The sequence below is a fragment of the Crocodylus siamensis genome, chromosome 4 (genome assembly GCF_052110815.1).
Source record: "Crocodylus siamensis isolate JL-2025a chromosome 4, ASM5211081v1, whole genome shotgun sequence".
Taxonomy (NCBI): domain Eukaryota; kingdom Metazoa; phylum Chordata; order Crocodylia; family Crocodylidae; genus Crocodylus; species Crocodylus siamensis.
The window spans coordinates 246,049,272-246,067,776 of record NC_143398.1 but is presented as its reverse complement, the minus strand read 5'-3'; the positions used below and the strand labels follow the sequence as shown (position 1 = coordinate 246,067,776).

At 50.7% G+C, this 18,505-nt stretch overlaps 1 long non-coding RNA gene across 1 annotated transcript; it reads left to right on the top strand.

Annotated features, from left to right (window-relative positions):
* Positions 1-10,314: 10,314 nt before the first annotated feature.
* Positions 10,315-18,238, top strand: LOC149867763 (uncharacterized). The gene is made up of 3 exons (XR_016441662.1): positions 10,315-11,000; positions 12,291-12,434; positions 14,469-18,238. It is a non-coding gene; the product is annotated as an uncharacterized LOC149867763 (long non-coding RNA).
* Positions 18,239-18,505: the final 267 nt, after the last annotated feature.

The following is an 18,505-nucleotide window of genomic DNA, read 5'->3' as shown; positions in this document are numbered from 1 at the left end:
AGCCTTCTCTTGTGGAGGCCGAACAGGTTCAGGTCCCGTCACCTCTCCTCATAGGGCCTGCCCTGCTGTCCCCGACCATGCGAGTGGCTTCCTCTGGACCCTCTCCATGCTGCCCACATCCCTCCTGAAGTGCGGCACCCAGAGCTGGACGCAGGGCTCCAGCTGCGGCCTGACCAGTGCCGCACAGAGGGGGAGGATCACCTCCCTGGACCTGCTCAAGATGCATCTGTGGATGCACGACAAGGTGCGGTCGGCCTTCCTGACCGCGTCCCCACACTGCCGGCCCATGTTCATCCTGGAGTCAATGATGACCCCCAGATCCTTTTCCGCCTCTGCCCTGACGAGAAGGGAGTTCCCCAACCTGTAGGTATGGTGCCGGTTGTTCCTCCCCAGGTGCAGCACCTTGCACTCATTGGTGTTGAATCCCATCCTGTTCTCATCTGCCCACCCCTGTGACCTGTCTAGGTCTGATTGTAGCCTATTCCTCCCTTCTAGCCTGCCCACATCCCCCCACATCTGAGTGTCATCAGCAAATTTGAACAGGTGCTTTTTACCCCCTCTTCCAAGTCACTAATGAAGATGTTGAACAGTTCGGGCCCGAGGACCGAGCCCTGCGGGACCCCACTGCCCACGTCCTTCCAGGTTGAGAAGGACCCATCCACTACCACCCTCTGGGTGTTCCCTCCAGCCAGTGGGCGACACATCTGACTGTGCGGGTGTCGACACCGCAGCCCCCAGTTTCTTGATGAGAACGGGGTGAGAGACAGTGTCGAAGGCCTCCCGAAAGTCCAGGAAGACGATGTCCACTGCTCCCCCTGCAGCTAAGGATTTGGTGACCTGGTTGTAGGAGGCCGCCAGGTTGTTCTGACAGGACCTGCCTCTAATGAACCCGTGTTGGTTGCCCCTGAGCATGATCTCCCCCCCGGTCCCTCGTGGACATGTGCCAGGATAACTCTCTCAAAAAAGCTTGCCCAGGATTGGGGTGAAACTAACTGGCCTATAGTTCCCCCAGTCCTCCTTCCTCCCCTTTTTGAAGACGGGAACCACGTTGGCCTCGTCCAGTCCTCTGGCACCTCACCAGGGCACCACAAGTGCTCGTACAGCCGTGCCAGGGGTCCTGCAATGACCGCCGCCAATTCCCTCAGCACTTGGGGGTGGAAATCATCCGGACCAGCTGATTTTAACACATCCAGTCCCTCCAGACACTCCCTGACTAGATCCTCCCTGACCCTGGGCCTGGGTGCGCCTCCCCTGGGGCCAGTGGGGGGGCTGATCTGGTTCCTGCTCAGGAAAATGGAGGCAAAGAAGTCATTAAATAAGTTAGCTTTGTTGTCTGGTATGTCGACCAAATTTCCCAGCATGTCTTGCAGGGGCCCCATGTTACCCGGTACCTTCTTTTGGCCCCCTGTGTATTTAAAAAAGGACTCCTTGTTGTCTTTGATCCGTGTCGCTGGTCCCAGTCCCATCTCCGCCTTGGCCTTCCTGACCCCCCCCTGCATCCCCGAGCAACCACAGTGTAGTCCTCCCTGGGGATCGCCCCTCCCTGCCATCGGGTGTGCGCCTCCCTTTTACTTTTAACCAGGAGACATTCCCAGATGCTTTTGGTGAGCCGTGGGGACTTTTGTGCCCTCCTCCTTCCTTTTATCCATGTTGGGATTTCCTCCCTTTGGGCTTGGAGGATCATCTCCTTAAGGAGCCACCACTCTCCTTGGACACCTGGCTCCCCTCCCCTCCGGGACCTCAGTGCCTCCCCAGCTATTCTCCTTAGCTCGTTGAAGTCCGCCCTCCTGACATCTAGGGCTGTTGCCTTGCTGCTGGCCTTTGCCACCTTGCACCGGATGGTGAATCCCAGCAGGCGACGATCGCTGTCGCCCAGGTGGTCGAGCACCTGCAGCCCCCGCACCAGGTCATCACCCGTGGCCAGCACCAGGTCCAATAAGGCGTCTCCCCTGGTGGGGCTGTGCACCTCCTGGGGTAGATGGAGGTCCTGCATTTGGGCTAGGGACCTACGTGAGCTGACTGCTCTTCCCAGCAGATGTCTGGAGAGTTCAGGTCCTCCATGATGACCATGTCCTTGGACCTAACGACCTCCGTGAGCTGACGTGAGAATTCCTGGTCTAGCTCTTCCCCTTGGTTGGGAGGTATGTTGTAGACCCCACTGTTAAGTCTCTTTCCCCTTGACTGCCTTGTATCCTAACCCAGAGCATTTCTGTGTGCCCCTCCTCTGACCCTGTGCTACCTGGTGAGGATGTATATTCCTCCTTAATGTGGAGCGCCACCCCCCCATCTTTCCTCCCTGTCCTGTCCCTCCTGTACAGCCCATAGCCCTCAATATTCACTGCCCAGTCATGCGTTGGATCCCACCATGTTTCAGTGATCCCCATTATGTCTGGGTTTGTGTCAGCTAGCAGGAGGGTGAGTTCCTCCTGCTTGTTTCCCATAATACGAGTGTTTGTGTAGAGGCATTTGAGGCCTCCTGTGGATGTGTGCACTGGCCCCCTAATCTCAGCATTGCCCCGGCCCTTGTTGGTTACCTGGGTATTTGTTCTACTTGTCGGTCTAGGCTGGGCTGTACTTGTGGGTGCTGCTTGGTTTAGTGGTCCAATGTTTCCTCTTCCCTTCTCTTCCCCTTCCCCTGATGAGCCTAGTTTAAAGCCCACTGGAAGAGATCCACCAACCTAGTAGAAAACACATGCTTACCTTTAGGGGAAAGGTGGAGCCCATCCCACCCGAGCACGTCTCTCGTAGTGATGTGCAGGTTGTTGTTGAGGAAGCCAAAGCCTGCCTCGAGACACTGTTCCTGAAGCTGCTAGTTGGTCTTTGCGATGCACATCTCATGCCGTCTTCCACATCCGCTCACTGGTAGGACAGAATAGAAAACCCATCTCCTTCAGCACGCCCCACAAAGTGTGGTAGTCTGCCATCAAGTGACCAGGGCATCTCCTGGCCACATCATTAGTACCCACATGGATTAGGACGATGGGGTAGTAATCGGTGGGCTGGATCACGGCCTGGATCATCCCCTTCATGTCCTGAATCTTTGCTTCAGGCAGGCAGTAGACCTCGCATGTCAAGGGGTCCTGGTGACAGATGGGGCCCTCTGTACCTCTCAGGATGGAGTCACCTATGATGATCACTCGATGCTTCTCCTCCAGGACTGCTTAGCTCCTTTGGCCTGCTCGGAGTGTGGAGAGCGTGGAGTTGCCTCCTCTCCGGTTGCCTCCTCACCCTCCTTCTCCTCCAGTGTTGCCAGGGCCTTGTACCTGTTCTCCAGCTGGACTGGAGGAGCTGGTACTGCTGTGTTAGGAGCAGTCCTGGTTCTGGAGGTGACCGTCTGCCACTCTGCAGTGGAGGGCACCTCCCAGGGTGCTTCTTCCTTGGGTGTGTGGCCCTCCAGGGAAAGGAAATAGCCACCAATTTCTTCCTCTGCCTCCCTGATTCCCCTCAGCCTGCTAACCTCCTCCTGGAGCTCCCTCACCTGCACCTCCAGGGCCTTAAGGTGGGCGCCTGCAGGACAGGTGTGGGCATTTTCAAGAAGGGGAGGAAGGAGGACCCGGGTAACTATAGGCCAGTCAGTCTCACCTCCATCCTTGGCAAAATCTTTGAGAAAATCATCAAGGCTCACATTTGTGAGAGCCCGGCAGGACAAATTATGCTGAGGGGAAACCAGCACGGGTTCGTGGCAGGTAGATCGTGCCTGACCAATCTAGTCTCTTTTTATGACCAGGTCACAAAATGCCTCGACGCAGGAGGAGGGGTGGATGTTGTATACTTGGACTTCAGGAAGGCCTTTGACACGGTATCCCACCCCATACTGGTGAACAAGTTAAGGGGCTGTGACTTGGATGACTGCACAGTCCGGTGGGTGGAGAATTGGCTGGAGGGTCGCACCCAGAGAGTTGTGGTGGATGGGTCGGTTTCGACCTGGAAGAGTGTGGGCAGTGGGGTCCCGCAGGGCTCGGTGCTTGGACCGATACTCTTTAATGTCTTCATCAGCGACTTGGACGAGGGGGTGTAATGTACTCTGTCCAAGTTTGCAGATGACACTAAGCTATGGGGCGAAGTGGACACGCCGGAGGGCAGGGAGCAGCTGCAAGCAGACCTGGACAGGTTAGACAAGTGGGCAGAAAACAACAGAATGCAGTTCAACAAGGAGAAATGCAAAGTGCTGCATCTAGGGAGGAAAAATGTCCAGCACACCTACAGCCTAGGAAATGACCTGCCAGGGTGCTTCTTCCTTGGGTGTGTGGCCCTCCAGGGAAAGGAAATAGCCACCAATTTCTTCCTCTGCCTCCCTGATTCCCCTCAGCCTGCTAACCTCCTCCTGGAGCTCCCTCACCTGCACCTCCAGGGCCTTAAGGTGGGCGCCTGCAGGACAGGTGTGGGCATCTCCAATCCCTGGACCCCTGGGCTCTCAGCACCCAAGAGCTCACCATCTCTTTCACTGTACTCATAAATGCTAGTGTAGTACTAATTCATGAATAATAGCTATTCAAGCAGCCCAGCAGAACACAAGTGAAATGCACCACCCATGTGTCATGTCACTAGCACCACACACAAGTTGTATAAGAAGAGATGAAGAAAAATCTGCACAGGTGAAAGTGCAGGTAGATATCAGCAGGCTATCTTGGTTCTAAGTGAAATTTAGTTCATTCTTTTGTTCTGGATGATCTAATTTTTCCAAAAGAAAAAATTGAGAGAGAGAGCATGGGGAGGTTTTTTATACGTTGAATATAATCGTAGTCCTACCTTATCTAAACTGTATGGTGGGCACGTGTACATGTGTGCTTTAATGTGCATTATCCTATTGTAATGCACATTCAAGTGTCACAAAAGCCAGGCTCTTTAGCTAATGCACATTTTTCTAGTATCTCACAGGGCCTTTTTACATGTACCGTGGGACATGGCACCAGGCGCTTTAATTAGCAAGCCACGTTAATTAAAAGTGCCCATGCATCACATATATCAGCGTTGCTGTGCATCCCTGCACTGAAAAAATGGTGGTGGGGTACTTTAATCAACACAATGGATTTCCAGTGCATTGGAGCAGGCTCCACGCACTTGTGTAGGAGTCAAATATGGAGGTACTAGATTTAGTGCACATTACCTAAAGCACATTAATTGAATGTGTAGACATGTCCAGTTATACCCAATGTTGTGCTTATGTGTCTGTCTCTCTGTGCATGTTAATTTACTTTTCTGCCCAACAGTTCTAACTTTGTAGGATTAGCAGTGGATGCCATGAGGTATTGTGGCAAAAATCAGTATCATGCAATATATTCACTTTCTTCATAACTGTGTTGTGACCTGAGCAATCCAGGAGCAGATGGGAAATGCAGGGAGTAGAGTACTCACCTGAGAGTTTCAGTTTTACTTGAATTATGCCTCTTAAGGACAAGGCTGTTTTCAAGTGGGAGTGAGGGTAGGCTTTTAGGGCTTGAACCCTATCATTGCTGGATGCAGCAGAAGCTTTGTAACAAACCCTGGGACACTAAAACTTTCCAGCCCCCATGACCAACCCCAGCGTACCCAGGGCCATCCAGTGGCACTCAGCTCCTCTCCCCTCAAACAGCCTCAACCTCAGCCTCTTGTCATTAATAAAGAAGGATCTCAATGGACTTTAGTTTGAGCCTAAGGTCCTCAAAAATGTTTGTGTTCGGTTCGTTATCGGGGGGGGGTGTCTACATGTTCATTAATATGCTTTAATTAGCCTATTTTAATGCACATTAAAGCATCACAAAAACCCTGGGCAGATCTACACATTCATTAATGCACTTTCTCTAATGCACATTAAAATAGGCAAATGCATTTTTTTCTAGTACTTCACAGTTGAAGTCCTAAATTTAATGTGCATTAGCAAAAGTGCATTAATGAACCTGTAGACGCGCCCAGGATTAGCCAGCTGGACAGCTTGCCTTGCTTAGGCACGTATAAGAGGGTGCTGACAAACTGGTATGCTGGATCCTTTTCACCCTACACCAGAAAAGGATTCCCCTGAGGGGACAGTTTCATGGAACCGGATCTTGTAGGAATGATTCTCTGGTCATTGTAGGTAGAGAGGATTATAAGAGCTGCCTGATTTCTGAATGCATAGAAAGTGCCAATATTTTCTGTTGGTCCACGCACATGTCTTTCCCCCAAACACAGCTGACAAATGCCTCTAGAAACTTTTTCTAGGTTCTTCAATGCTGCCGTCTAGGCTTGGCTGGAGTATCTGGGGAAACATCTTGACTTCAATAGGTTTGGGACCAGCCGGTTCCCTACTGGCGATTATAAAATGACCTGATAAAAGCACAATGGTTTTAAGAGAAACCTTGCAGCCGTTCTGTAGAAAAAGACCCAATTCGCCATCATGTGACAGCACTTTTATGCTATTGGCAGTGAAATTTATGGGGATGTACTGGTGTGAAACTGGAGTAAGGCAGCAATGTAGTGGGTTTTGTGAGAGGTAGGGTTGCAACAGGAGAACAATATGAAACTCAATATTGTTTCACATCACGTCAGTCCACTCAGCTCTGATACTGGCTGGACATTCACACTGGTGAAATAAAGAGAGAGATATATTAGTTTCAATGCAGACCGTGTTAGTTATTCTTTTTAAACACTGCTCTTCTCCCATCTGATCAAACAGGGAATCTGCTTTCCAGTGCCAGTTCCTGGTGATAGCGAGGCCGGAATGAAATGAAAGCAGAGATTTCTACTTTTTCTCTTCCTTGAGCTATGCAAAATCCCTTTGTCCAGAGTGAATTGTGTCCCCTCTGCCTTACAGCTGGAAAAATGAAGGCACGGAGAGGTGGAAGCAATGCCTGGATGAGACCGCATGACTTCAGAGCAGGATCTGTCCTTATTCTATTTTTGTACAGCTCCTAACACAACGGGGCTCCAGCATGGCCATTCAGTGCTATCCTGATATAAATATTTATTACTCTTGATGAATAATAATAGGGGTACTTGGTTCTCAGTCACTATAAAGTACCTCTCTCTTTCTCCCTCTGGACTCTGGTCGATCCATCAAATATATTTTCTGCAAGGCTCAAACTCAGCTGCCAGAGGTCAAAAGCCGATGCTTTATTTTCAGCCCTCCTGCCTGCAACAGAATAAATATTTTGCTTAAAATTAAGCCCATTTTGGTCTTGAACTTGAAGCTTAAATGTTTTGGATCCCGTGCAAAAAAGGGAGAGGAAGAAAAAAGCATCCCTCCCCCCACCCTGGGACTCCAAAAGCCCTGCAAGCATTTCACACAATATTTGAAAATAAATATTGCTCATCCCCAGGCTGATGGCTTGGAGTCCAAACGGGCTCGAGATTTATAATGGAAAGAGTGACACAATCTCAACGTTATGCGAGCCATGTGCTGTAACTCCCACCCCTCGCTCTCCGAATTCTCCGGCTGCATGACTTGTCATTTTCTGCCTGAGCTCAAGGTGCTGTGCTAATTAACACTTTCCTACCAGTCCCCTAATCAAGGCCCCTTATGGCAATGTAACGGTCTGGCCGGTGGCACTGGAGGGTTTTTATTTTTATTTTTTAGATGCCTGCTCCTAAAGCACCCCCCCTCACCCCCCCAAAGTTATTTCTGAGAAATCAAGCAACTTCTGGAATAAGGATCTGGGGGAATAGAAATGATAGATTTTTTTGGAAGCAATAGAAAAGCCATCCATCACTTGCAAGCCTCTCCGAAGAGGCCCACTGTGGCTTGCCCACAGGTATAATAACCCTGATTTGCTTTGAAAAAGAAACGTCCCTCAAGGAACGGAGTCGGGGAAGAGGCGAGTATTGAACGGCTGATCTATAAAGATAATTCATTCCACGTTTGTGCACTTTTGACTCGCTTGTTGCTTTGACTCATGACAGCAGAGTCACGCCAAGGTGTTATAGGATGGAAGAGTCGTTCCCTCCAGATAGGGACTTGGCTGGGGGTGAGCCATGACCTCAGAGGAGCAGCACCTGAGTACACAGCTTCCAGGGAAAGCGCAGGTCTCCGAGCTCCGATGAGCTCAGCACAGATGGTATCAAGTGAGTACACACATGTGCACACATGTCCATGCGTGCCCCACCACACAGCACAGACAAAGCTGGGGGACAATCAGCGCGTGCAGCTTGTCCCTGGCCCAAGCAAAGCTGTTGCCCCCCCACCCCCCCGCAAGGGTCACAGACGGGTCCAGACACTGGCACTGAGATACTAGCAAGCAAGTGCAATGATTCATTGCAAGCAAAACTGTGTGGGTACCTCCACTTTGGGGTGTCTGCCTACATGCATGCTGGCCTGAAAGCATCTACATGGAAATTTAGCACCCTAGGTATGTGGCAAGGCTCATATGTAGAGATGAAACACCGCTGCCTAGTCACTACAGCTCTGGCCTAAGTGACCTAGGCTCTTTTTGTGACCTAGCCACTGACACACTGCTTGATTTCAGGGCACTCTAGTCCCCTTTTCTCTCTGAATCAGGGATTGCCATTTCCATTTCCTTCGTACAGCATCTAGTTTCATAGTTTCTAGGGTCGGAAGGGACCTGAGCAGATCAAGTCCGACCCCTGCCATGGCAGGAAAGAGTATGGGGGTCAAATGACCCCAGCAAGGTGATTGTCTTGCCTTGTCTTAAAGCCCCCCAGGGTAGGAGCCAGCACCACTTCTCTTGAAAGTTGGTCCCAGACCCTAACTGCCCTGACCGTGAAGTCGCGCCTTGTGATGTCTAGCCTAAACCTGCCCTCTGCCAGCTTGTGACCATTATTCCTGGTCACTCCTGGCGGTGCTCGGGGGAACAGGGACTCCCCCAGTGCCTGCTGGTCCCCCCCGACTAGTTTGTAACAGGCCACTTCATCCCCCCTCAGCCCTCTCTTGTGGAGGCTGAACAGGTTCAGGTCCCGTCGCCTCTCCTCGTAGGGCCTGCCCTGCTGCCCCTGACCATGTGAGTGGCCTCCTCTGGACCCTCTCCATGCTGTCCACGTCCCTCCTGAAGTGCGGCGCCCAGAACTGGACGCAGTGCTCCAGCTGCGGCCTGACCAGTGCCGCGTAGAGGGGGAGGATCACCTCCCTGGACCTGCTCGAGATGCATCTGTGGATGCACGACAAGGTGCGGTTGGCCGTCCTGACCGCGTCCCCACACTGCCGGCCCATGTTCATCTTGGCATCAGTGATGACCCCCCAGATCCCTTTCCACCTCCGTGCTGACAAGAGGGGAGTTCCCCAGCCTGTAGGTATGGTGCTGGCTCTTCCTCCCCAGGTGCAGCACCTTGCACTTGTTGGTGTTGAATCCCATCCTGTTCTTGTCCGCCCACCCCTGTAACCTGTCTAGGTTCGATTGCAGCCTGTTCCTCCCATCTAGTGTGCCCACATCCCCCCACATCTTAGTGTCATCAGCAAATTTGAGCAGGTGCTTTTTACCCCCTCGTCCAAGTCACTGATGAAGATGTTGAACAGTGCGGGCCCGAGGACTGAATTCCTGGTCGAGCTCTTCCCCGTGGTTGGGGGGTCTGTAGTAGACCCCACCGTTAAGTCTCTTTCCCCTCAACTGCCTTGTATTCAGACCCAGAGCACTTCCGTGTGCCCCTCCTCTGACCCTGTGCTACCTGGTGAGGATGTGTATTCCTCCTTAATGTAGAGCACCGTCCCCCTGCCTTTTCTCCCTGTCCTGTCCCTCCTGTACAGCCTATAGCCCTTGATATTCACTGCCCAGAAATGCGTTGGGTCCCACCACGTGTCAGTGATCCCCACTGTGTCCGGGCTGGTGTCAGCTAGCAGGAGGGCGAGTTCCTCCTGCTTGTTTCCCATACTACGAGGGTTTGTGCAGGGGCATTTGAGGCCTCCTGTGGATGTGTGCACTGGCCCCCTACTCTCAGCATTGCCCTGGCCCTTGTTGGTTACCTGGGTATTTGTTCTACTTGTCGGTCTAGGCTGGGCCGTACTTGTGGGTGTTGCTTGGTTTGGCAGTCCAGGGCTTCCTCCGCCCTCGTCTTCCCCTTCCACCAACCTAGCACGACACAGCCCCATAAGCCAGGTATAGACTTGACACTTTTACCAGTATAAGTGATTGGAAACTGGTCTGTACTCATAACAAAACATGAATTTGGCACAATAGACTGGTTTTAAAATGGCCAAATCTGGTCTTAGATTTGCCACCAAAGGGTGAACGTTCGTTCTGTTCTCTACCGGTCCAAACTGTGCTGCTTACAGAAAACAGCGCGACTTATATCGATTTGCTTGCGTGTCTGTACCTAGCCATAGTGGTAGCCAATAGGCGCTGGTTTGAATATAAATGTAGAATAGCAGCAGTTGGGTTGTTTCAGTACGTAACTCAATACCGAGGGTTAGAAGGGGCCTCAAGGTTTACGCCTGAAACCTTCTGGTCTGGAGTCGGATACGCTACCCTTGTGCTATGCACGGAGCTGAGCGAGCGTCACAATATCAGGTGGCTGTGGGGTACCACCCCGGCCCTCTCCTCCCGGGGCTCTTGCACACCTGTTTGCTCATCCAGATGCCTCGAGGCACCTGCAGGAAGCCGGGCGAGGAGTGACTCTCCACACACGCCTGCGCTCTTGCTGCAGCGCCCCGCAGCGAGATCCCCGCAGCTGTGGAGAAACACGCATGGAGTTAAATCAACTTTGCTGAGAGCGGAGCACAGGGAGCAGGAATCCGACTGTAAGCACAGCGGGGAGAGAGAGCGTCCACTTTCCTCTGCCTCTCCCTTCCCTCTGGCTCTTTCTCCACATTTCCCTCCTTCCTTCCCTGCTCTCTTTCTCCTCCTTTCTCTCCCTCTCTTCTCTGCTGATCTTCCCCTTTGCAAATCCGGCGCCCTTTCTGAGCTGGGAGTCCTCTACCCCTTGCATGGCTCAAATGAGAGTGCCTCCCCCCTCCCTCCAGCCCTAATTGTTCCTTTATTGCTGCTGTTAAGCCAGTGAATCCAGATTTAATTAAAAAGAAAAAAAAAGAAAACCCTGCAACAACCGGGGCCTGGACACAGGGGAAGGAAGAGTGATTGGCAGCCTCATAGGAAAGTGAGGTGAGCAGAAAAGTGTGGTTTACTTCTTTCTTATTCCTGCAGTCCCTGGTGGGGGTTGCTTTGCAAAATTAAAATGTAAAGTCCGTACTGGTGCCAGGTCAAGAGAAAAAAAGAATGGCAAGAGATCTTATCGGCACTAATGAATTCCCTGGGAGAGCGCCTGGAAACTTTAGCCCAGCAAGCAAAGCTGCTGCAAGCTCTGCGGCAGCTCCGAAGAGCAGGAGCGCGCTTGCAAAGCCATGCTCTCGTGTCCATCTGGGGGGTATCTTATCTTCCCAGTTACCCCCGAGCCTGCAGCAGACAGACAGGCAACCCGGCTGTTTCCACCTAAATGAACATGTGTGGACGGAGAGCTGCACGTGTGAATTGCTGCACCCTTTCTTTTCAGAGTCTCTCCTGTAAAGGGGATAGATAAGGATAGCATGCCACAAGGCCACAGCCTCCCCTGCCCCTGGTTATAAGTGGTTCTTCAAACACCCAGAGAAAATAAAATACAGAAAAACCAAGGAAGGCTTTGGTAAATGCATTCGGCTCTGCGAATGGGGAAGCGGGAGCCCTGATGGAAGGTGCTGGGTTTATGGGACCGGGAAATGCCGCTTTCTTGGGGCGACGAGAACAAAAGCAAGGGGAGGTAGCTGCAAGGTGGGCTTCTCCCTGCCGCGTCCTCCCAGGTCTAGGCCGTGGCTCTGTTTAGGCACAAGAGGCTATTCTGCCTTCATGACGATGCCAACCTAGACTGGAAGGTCTAGGAAGGACCCCAGGTTCATCGCAGAGATGCAAGCCCCAGGAGGTCACCCCAAGGTGGCAAAGGGCACAATTCCTCTCTCCTACGGGACCATGCATAGCTTAGGTCAGGCACCCAGAGTCAAATGCTAGCACATCTCCTCGAAAGAGATGCCCTGCGGCAGGCAAGGACCCTTTTTGTGTGTGCGCATGCTATGGCCACCTGCCCTCTGGAAACTAGCAGGCCTCGAACTTGGCGTCAAGGGGGATGGTACATTTGCCCAAGGCAACAGACCAAGCGAGTCACTTGCAAATTAAAGTGCACCAGCCCAGTGTCCTGGGTCGTGGTAGCTTGGAGGAGCTCCTGTCTCCAGAGTCGAAGCACCTTGCCATCTTGGATGCATTTACCTTGCCCCATGAGGCAGCGCAGGGGAGTTGTATCCCCAGGGAGCAGACAGGGAAAGGTGAAGAGAGCTGCCCAAGGGCATACAGGAGGCCTGTGTCAGAGCAGGGACTTGAATTTAGCCTCTCCCAACACCTGGCTTTGCTTTCATCTCCCTCCAACAGCAGACTGCAAGCCACCAGCTGTCCCGTCGCCAGCCTTGGGATAGCAACGCTACCTCCTCGGTGCTGACCCTGAGCTAGGGCTTCATCAGGTCCTTTAGAAGTGGAGGCTCCTTCATGCTATTTCCGTGGCTTCCAAGCAGCACGGTAATTGGCTCCATCTGCCAACAATTCATCTCCCCGTCAACTGAAGGCCCCAGCGTGCCCATCCAGCACCTCCTTGCGCGTGATAAATTCACAGGAAAGATCAAAACAAAACCCCAGCTCCTCCGTTGCTTTCTGTAGTGCATTTGGGTTAGAGCAGTCTGCCCCCGGCATCTCCGAGCTGCTGACAAAAGACCCCTCCCACCCAAAGGCACCTCACTAGGGCCACATCATCATGGCTCCAAGGCATTGTAGCAACCCAGCTGTCTCAGAGAAAAGCATAGGAAGTGAGGCTGGAAGGGACCTCAGGGGGTCACATCTAGTCTACCCCCCTGCTGCAAGCAGGGCCAGCCCCAACTACATCATCCCAGCCAGGGCTTTGTCTACCCGGGTCTTCAAAGCCTCCAAGGGTGGAGATGCCGCCACCTCTCTGGGTCACCTGCTCCAGGGCTTCACCACCCTCCTAGTGAGAAAATACTTCTTAATTTTACCTCGACTTCCCTTGCTTCAACTTGAGACCGTTGCTTCTCATTCTCTCTCCATGCGCAATTCTTCCCAGGTGAAAAAGAACCGCATGTGACACCTCGTAATCCCAGTCCTTAGCACCGGGCAGTGTCTGGTAGCAATAGGCCTGAGGATGGTTTGGAAACCTATAATAAGCTCCAGTCTGTAATCAGTGCTTGTGGATCTCGAAGCGCTTTATGGAGAAAGTGAGCTTCATTATCCCCATTTTATAGACAAGGAAACTGAGGCCCAGAGCGGAGCTGTGAAAGGTGTGTGGTCACATAACATGTCAGCTGCAGAACTAGGAGCAGAACCCAGGGCTTCAGGGGTGTGTCTACACGTGCATTAATGTGCCTTAGTCAATGCACATTAAATCTAGTACCTCCAGGCTCTTATGCACGTACACAGAGCCTGCGCCGACACGGTGGAAATCCAGCGTGTCGGAGCAGACTCATCTGCTAGGGCATGAAAGTCGACGCGCTCCGGCAGCCATCCGTGTCACGTGTATCGGTGTCGCTGCGCGTCGCCATGCTGAAAAAACGGTGGCAGCGCACTTTAAAATAAAACACATTCGAGGATCAGTTCAAAGCACTCCACTGCCATTTTTTCATTGCAGGGACATATGGCAACACTGATTTATGTGACAAGCAGGTGCATTTAATTAGTGTGGCTCACTAATTAAAAGCACCCAGCACATGTAAGAATACCATCCGCTGTGAGATACTAGGAAAATGTGCATTGGTCTTGTCTTAATGTGCATTAACTAAAAAGCATGGTTTTTAAGTGACCCTTAATGCACGTGAGCCTATTTTAATGCTCATTAACTAAAAAGCACTTTTTAGTGACATTTTAACGTGCATTAAAATAAGATAATGCAAATTACAGCATACGCATAGCTCCAGCTCTTGCTAATGACTTTTTGCAGGCCCTGGTGTCTTGAGAGACACAATAGACTTTACCTACTCCCCCATCTGCTTTTCATCCCAGAGGAGATCCCCACTGCTTCCTGAGTCACGCTCCTGTTTTCTTAAGACTCAGGTGAGCAGCAGGTCTAGTGACACATTGCAGCAGTGCCATGCCAGAACACGCGCCCGTCTCCTCCGTGTGCCATAAATGCCACCCTCTGGACACAGCCAAAGGCACAAGACTAAGGTCCTGGGCTCTTTAGACAGAAGCAGGTTTCCTGTAACACCTCAAGGAAATAGTGACAGGTCGTCGCCATCGTCCTTGGAGGCCAGAGCCTCTTTGTAATGCATGTGCAGTATTGAACAGCTATATAAATATCTGGAAAAAACAAATTTCAGGAAACCAGAGCTGGGAGGAAAATGGGTTCCCCTGTTCCTCAGAGCTTGTTCAAGTAAGGAAACATTTTCCTGAGCTAATATTGGGACAAAGCATCCCCCCCCCCTTCAAAAATGCAAAATTTTCACAAACTGAAAATAAATAAAATGGTTTTGATACATTTCAAAACTATTGAAAACACCTCTGTTACTTTTAGCTCTCTGAATATCTTTTTCTCTTTTTTTTTTATAGAAAATCCTGCATCTGGGGTGACCTCTGAGGTCTTTTGCAAGTCCATGCCATATTTTACAGATAATTGTCAAACTGAGAAACAGATTTTTTTTTTTGGTCTAGAAAAAGTCCAAATGAAAATTTTTTGGACAACTTGAAAACTTTATTTTTCTTAAATCGTAAGTAAAAAAAATTATAATAATAATCCACCGCAAACTTTTTTTTTTCCGCGAAAGAGCACACTGCATTGAAAAAGTCCCAGCCGCCTCTATTATGAGCATCACTTGAGAGGAAACAGATGTTTTCTTCCCACCGACAACTGACTTGTCAGTGATTCCCGGGAGAGGCCCCGCCTCCCACACGCTAGCCCCACCCTCTCAGGCATGCAGCTATACCTGTTTTTTCTTTTCTCAGTCAAAGCTGAAACGACACCTCTTTCCCTTTGCGCCGCGCACAAAGACGTTGTCAGCATTGCTAATACAGTCACTCAGCCAGGCCCTTGTCAAGACAGGAGCAAATGAAGAGCCGCGGCCTTTTCAACACGTCTGTCCGTGCAAGCAGATGTTTAAAAAGAATGTGACGTGCCGCCAAAAAAAGGCACCGGCAGATGATGCGCTTGCCCACACTGGGATTCACCCTCCTCCTTTGGGGCCCGGCGTGTTGTGTTGCTGTGCGCTGTTTAATGCGCACCTGCGGAGAAAAGTGCATTTTGGCACTGAGGAAAATCGAGCACCACCTACACCTGTGCAGTTCTGAGGATACTAAGCTGAATGTTGCATTAGCAACTCCATGGTAGAAAGACATTGCATTACACTAGTTTATCTACTGACCTGTCTCGGGTGCATATGGGGTTGCCTTTGATTCTGGCAGGCTCTTTTTTTAATACATTTATTATCATGAGGTAGGAGTTACCACTATGTCCCCAGCTTCCAGAAGATGAAGGCACGGAGGAGTGACGGGGCTTGTCCAGGGTTACAAGGCTGCTCTTCTGAGACATAGGTTTGTGCCCTATCCACCACTACAGAAAAGACGTAGGTGAAGTGGAAAGAGTCCGGTGGAGGGCAATGGAAACGGTTTGGGGGGTTGGGCGACAGGACTGGTGAGGAGAGGCGGAGGAAAATGGGCTGATTTAGCCTACAGAAGAGAAGACCGAGGGGGATTGAATAGCAGCCTTCACCTTCGCTGCAAAGAGGATGGAGCCGGGCTGGTCTCAGTGGGGACAGATGACAGGACAAGGAGCAATGGGCTCAGGCTGCAGCAAGGGAAGCTGAGGTTGGATATTAGGAAAAACTTTCCCATGAGGAGAGTGGTGAAGCACTGGAGCAGGTTACCCAGAGACGTGGCAAATCTCCATCCTTGGAGGTTTTAAAGACCCGGCTCGACAAAGCCTTGGCTGGGATAATGTAGTTGGGGCTGGTCCTGCTTGGAGCAGGGGGTTGGACTGTGACCCCCCCGAGGTCCCTTCCAGCCTCATTGCCTATGACTGTACGAGCACCTGAACCACTCTTCCTCTAGGTCTTCTGAACAAGATGACTCTTGAGTTCTGTTCCAGTCCTATGACTAAAATCAGCTTTCCATATAGCTCCTTAATCCATCATTGCCTATTATGGCCGTGCCCAGATGAGCCCAGCCGTGCAGTATGTGGCACCACGGACACGTCTGCGGCACCACATACCGCACATTCAACTGATCTCCATGCTGCAAGGTAGCATCATGGAGGGAGGTGGGGTGGGTTTTGATCCCAGGGTCAAAAAAACCCATGCAAAAAAATAAAAATAAAAAGTGAAGTGGCGCATGCGGGGTCAGAGTCTGCCACCCAAAACCGGATCCTGGCAGGCCAGAGCCACGCTCCAGCTGCCGGCCAGGCTCCAAGCTGCTGGGTCACTCTTGTTGCAACCCCAGGAGGCCCCTAGGGAGCCCAAGTAAGGCCAGAGCTGTCCCCATCTTCCCCTACCCCACCCGGGGTAATCTGCCATGTACAAGAAGGCACGTGGCACGGGTGCTCCCCGAGGACAACTGGTGCTTCTTGGCCCTGGAGAAACAAACGTCTGCGCTCATGTGGACATGGCTATGAAGATTTGCACCTTCGTTTTAAAGAGTTCTTGAACCAGCTGCTTCTGGGACCAGGCTTGACGTCACTTCTTCGATCAGCTCAGCAATGGCACCGCGCGCTCTTAGCTTGGATGCTTCGTAGAGAGCTTTGGAAACCTGTGGGATGAAAATTGCTCAAGATAAGTAAGGTAATTGCGAAGATGATTCAGAGGAGCCAAAGACAGCTCAAAGAGAGAAAAGAAAGAGGGGGATAATGTCTTATTCCTGACAGGAGCTCCAGTGGGTGGAGACGCCACTCCAAGCCTTACCGCATGAGTGTATTTGCACATTTTGTGTCAGAACAGATAAGGTGGTGCCAGCATTTCCATTACGCATCTTCATTTGCAGAGACTTGTAAGTCAGCCATAAATAAAAGCATTTGGAAGAGCTCTTGGGAAATGGCATCCCAGCCCAGGAGCGAGCCTTTGTTTGGTTTTTGTTTTCCATTTACATTTTTCATATGACATTTTTTGTTTTATTAAACCAAAAGAAAATGACACCATATAAACACAAGAACCAAAACACTACAATGGGAATGCATTACTATTGGCCCAATGACCACCTGGCAGTGGGGTAGGATAACAAGGCACATGGAGCTGAAGAGTGTCCAAGAAGAACAGATCTGTCATTTGGGGAGGTCCAGGGTGGAGGAGGGCAGAGTTAAGAGAAACAGGATGAAACGAAGCAAAGGAAAATTTAGCTTGAGGAAAACTTTCCTAAGAGTGGAAAAGTCTCCCCAGGGAAGTGATGGAAACCCAACCACTTGAGTCATTGAACTGGCCCAAGCAAGAAGAATGCGGCGTAAAGAACAATCTCACACTGGCAAGGAAAGGGGCCTCGATGACCTAATAGGTCTTTTCCATCTCTCATGTCACTGGTTCAGTTGAAAGCATAGGGGGAATATTAAGTAAGCAAAATAACCGCCTGTCTGATCTTTGCCAGGACACCCACCTCCTTCCAACAAAGGCCACAAAGCCAAGTATGGTGACATTCGTCCTCTTGTCAGGCTTCGTGCAATCACAGATCTGTTCTGCTGCACCTGTTCGATAAATGCCCAGAAGACTTCAGTTCCCAAGTCCTTCAATCAAGCCCCTTTCACCAGCAAAAAAACTGCAGGCAGAAAACAGAAACTTTCCTAGTTGTTCATGGGGAATGACTGCTGCTGTAAAAACGGGACCTGGAGGTGACAGGAGATCGGGCAAGTAATTTAAGTCAGCACTGCCATATTACTGCAATAAGGAGAGAAGTAAAAGCCTGGCATGTACTAACAGGAGTGTTGTCTCTTAAGTGATGGGAAATTATTCTTCTACTCAGTGGGTATGTCTACAAGTGTGCATTTACTGTGCAGTAACTGAAATTACTTCACAGTGCAGGTGCATGTCAACACGTGCATGCCCATACTGTGCAGTAAATATGGTGACTTATGCTGACTTGGGTGTAAATTTGATACCTGCATCATGCAATTACACCCAATTAGTCACTGCGCAGTAATGCACATGTAGACCTCTTACTGCACAGTAACGTGCATGAAGACCTTTTACTGCACAGTAACACTGTGTGGGTGGGATGACTGGGGACTAACTTTAGTCCCAAGTCAGTACACACATAACATTAATGTACTTTAATACTTGCACGTGTAGACACCAGACTATTCCCGCCTACTGCGCAATAATTTAAAGCCTGTGTAAATGCACATGTAGACACACCCAGTGTTAATGAAACCTGACTTGGGTTCTTTCATGCTTTTTTGGCCACTACACCTCAAAAAGGCTGTGGATAAATTGGAAAAGTCAAAGGAGAGCAAGACAGTTCATTAGCCACCTAAACAACATGACATGCAAGGAAAGGTTGGAAGAAAAGACACGTTGCTAATGGTTTCCAAGGCGTGCTCTAAAGAACTGTTCTCTGTAGACACACAGAGCAAAGGCAAGCTTTGGACTTGTGTTGCAACAGGGGAGATTTGGGTT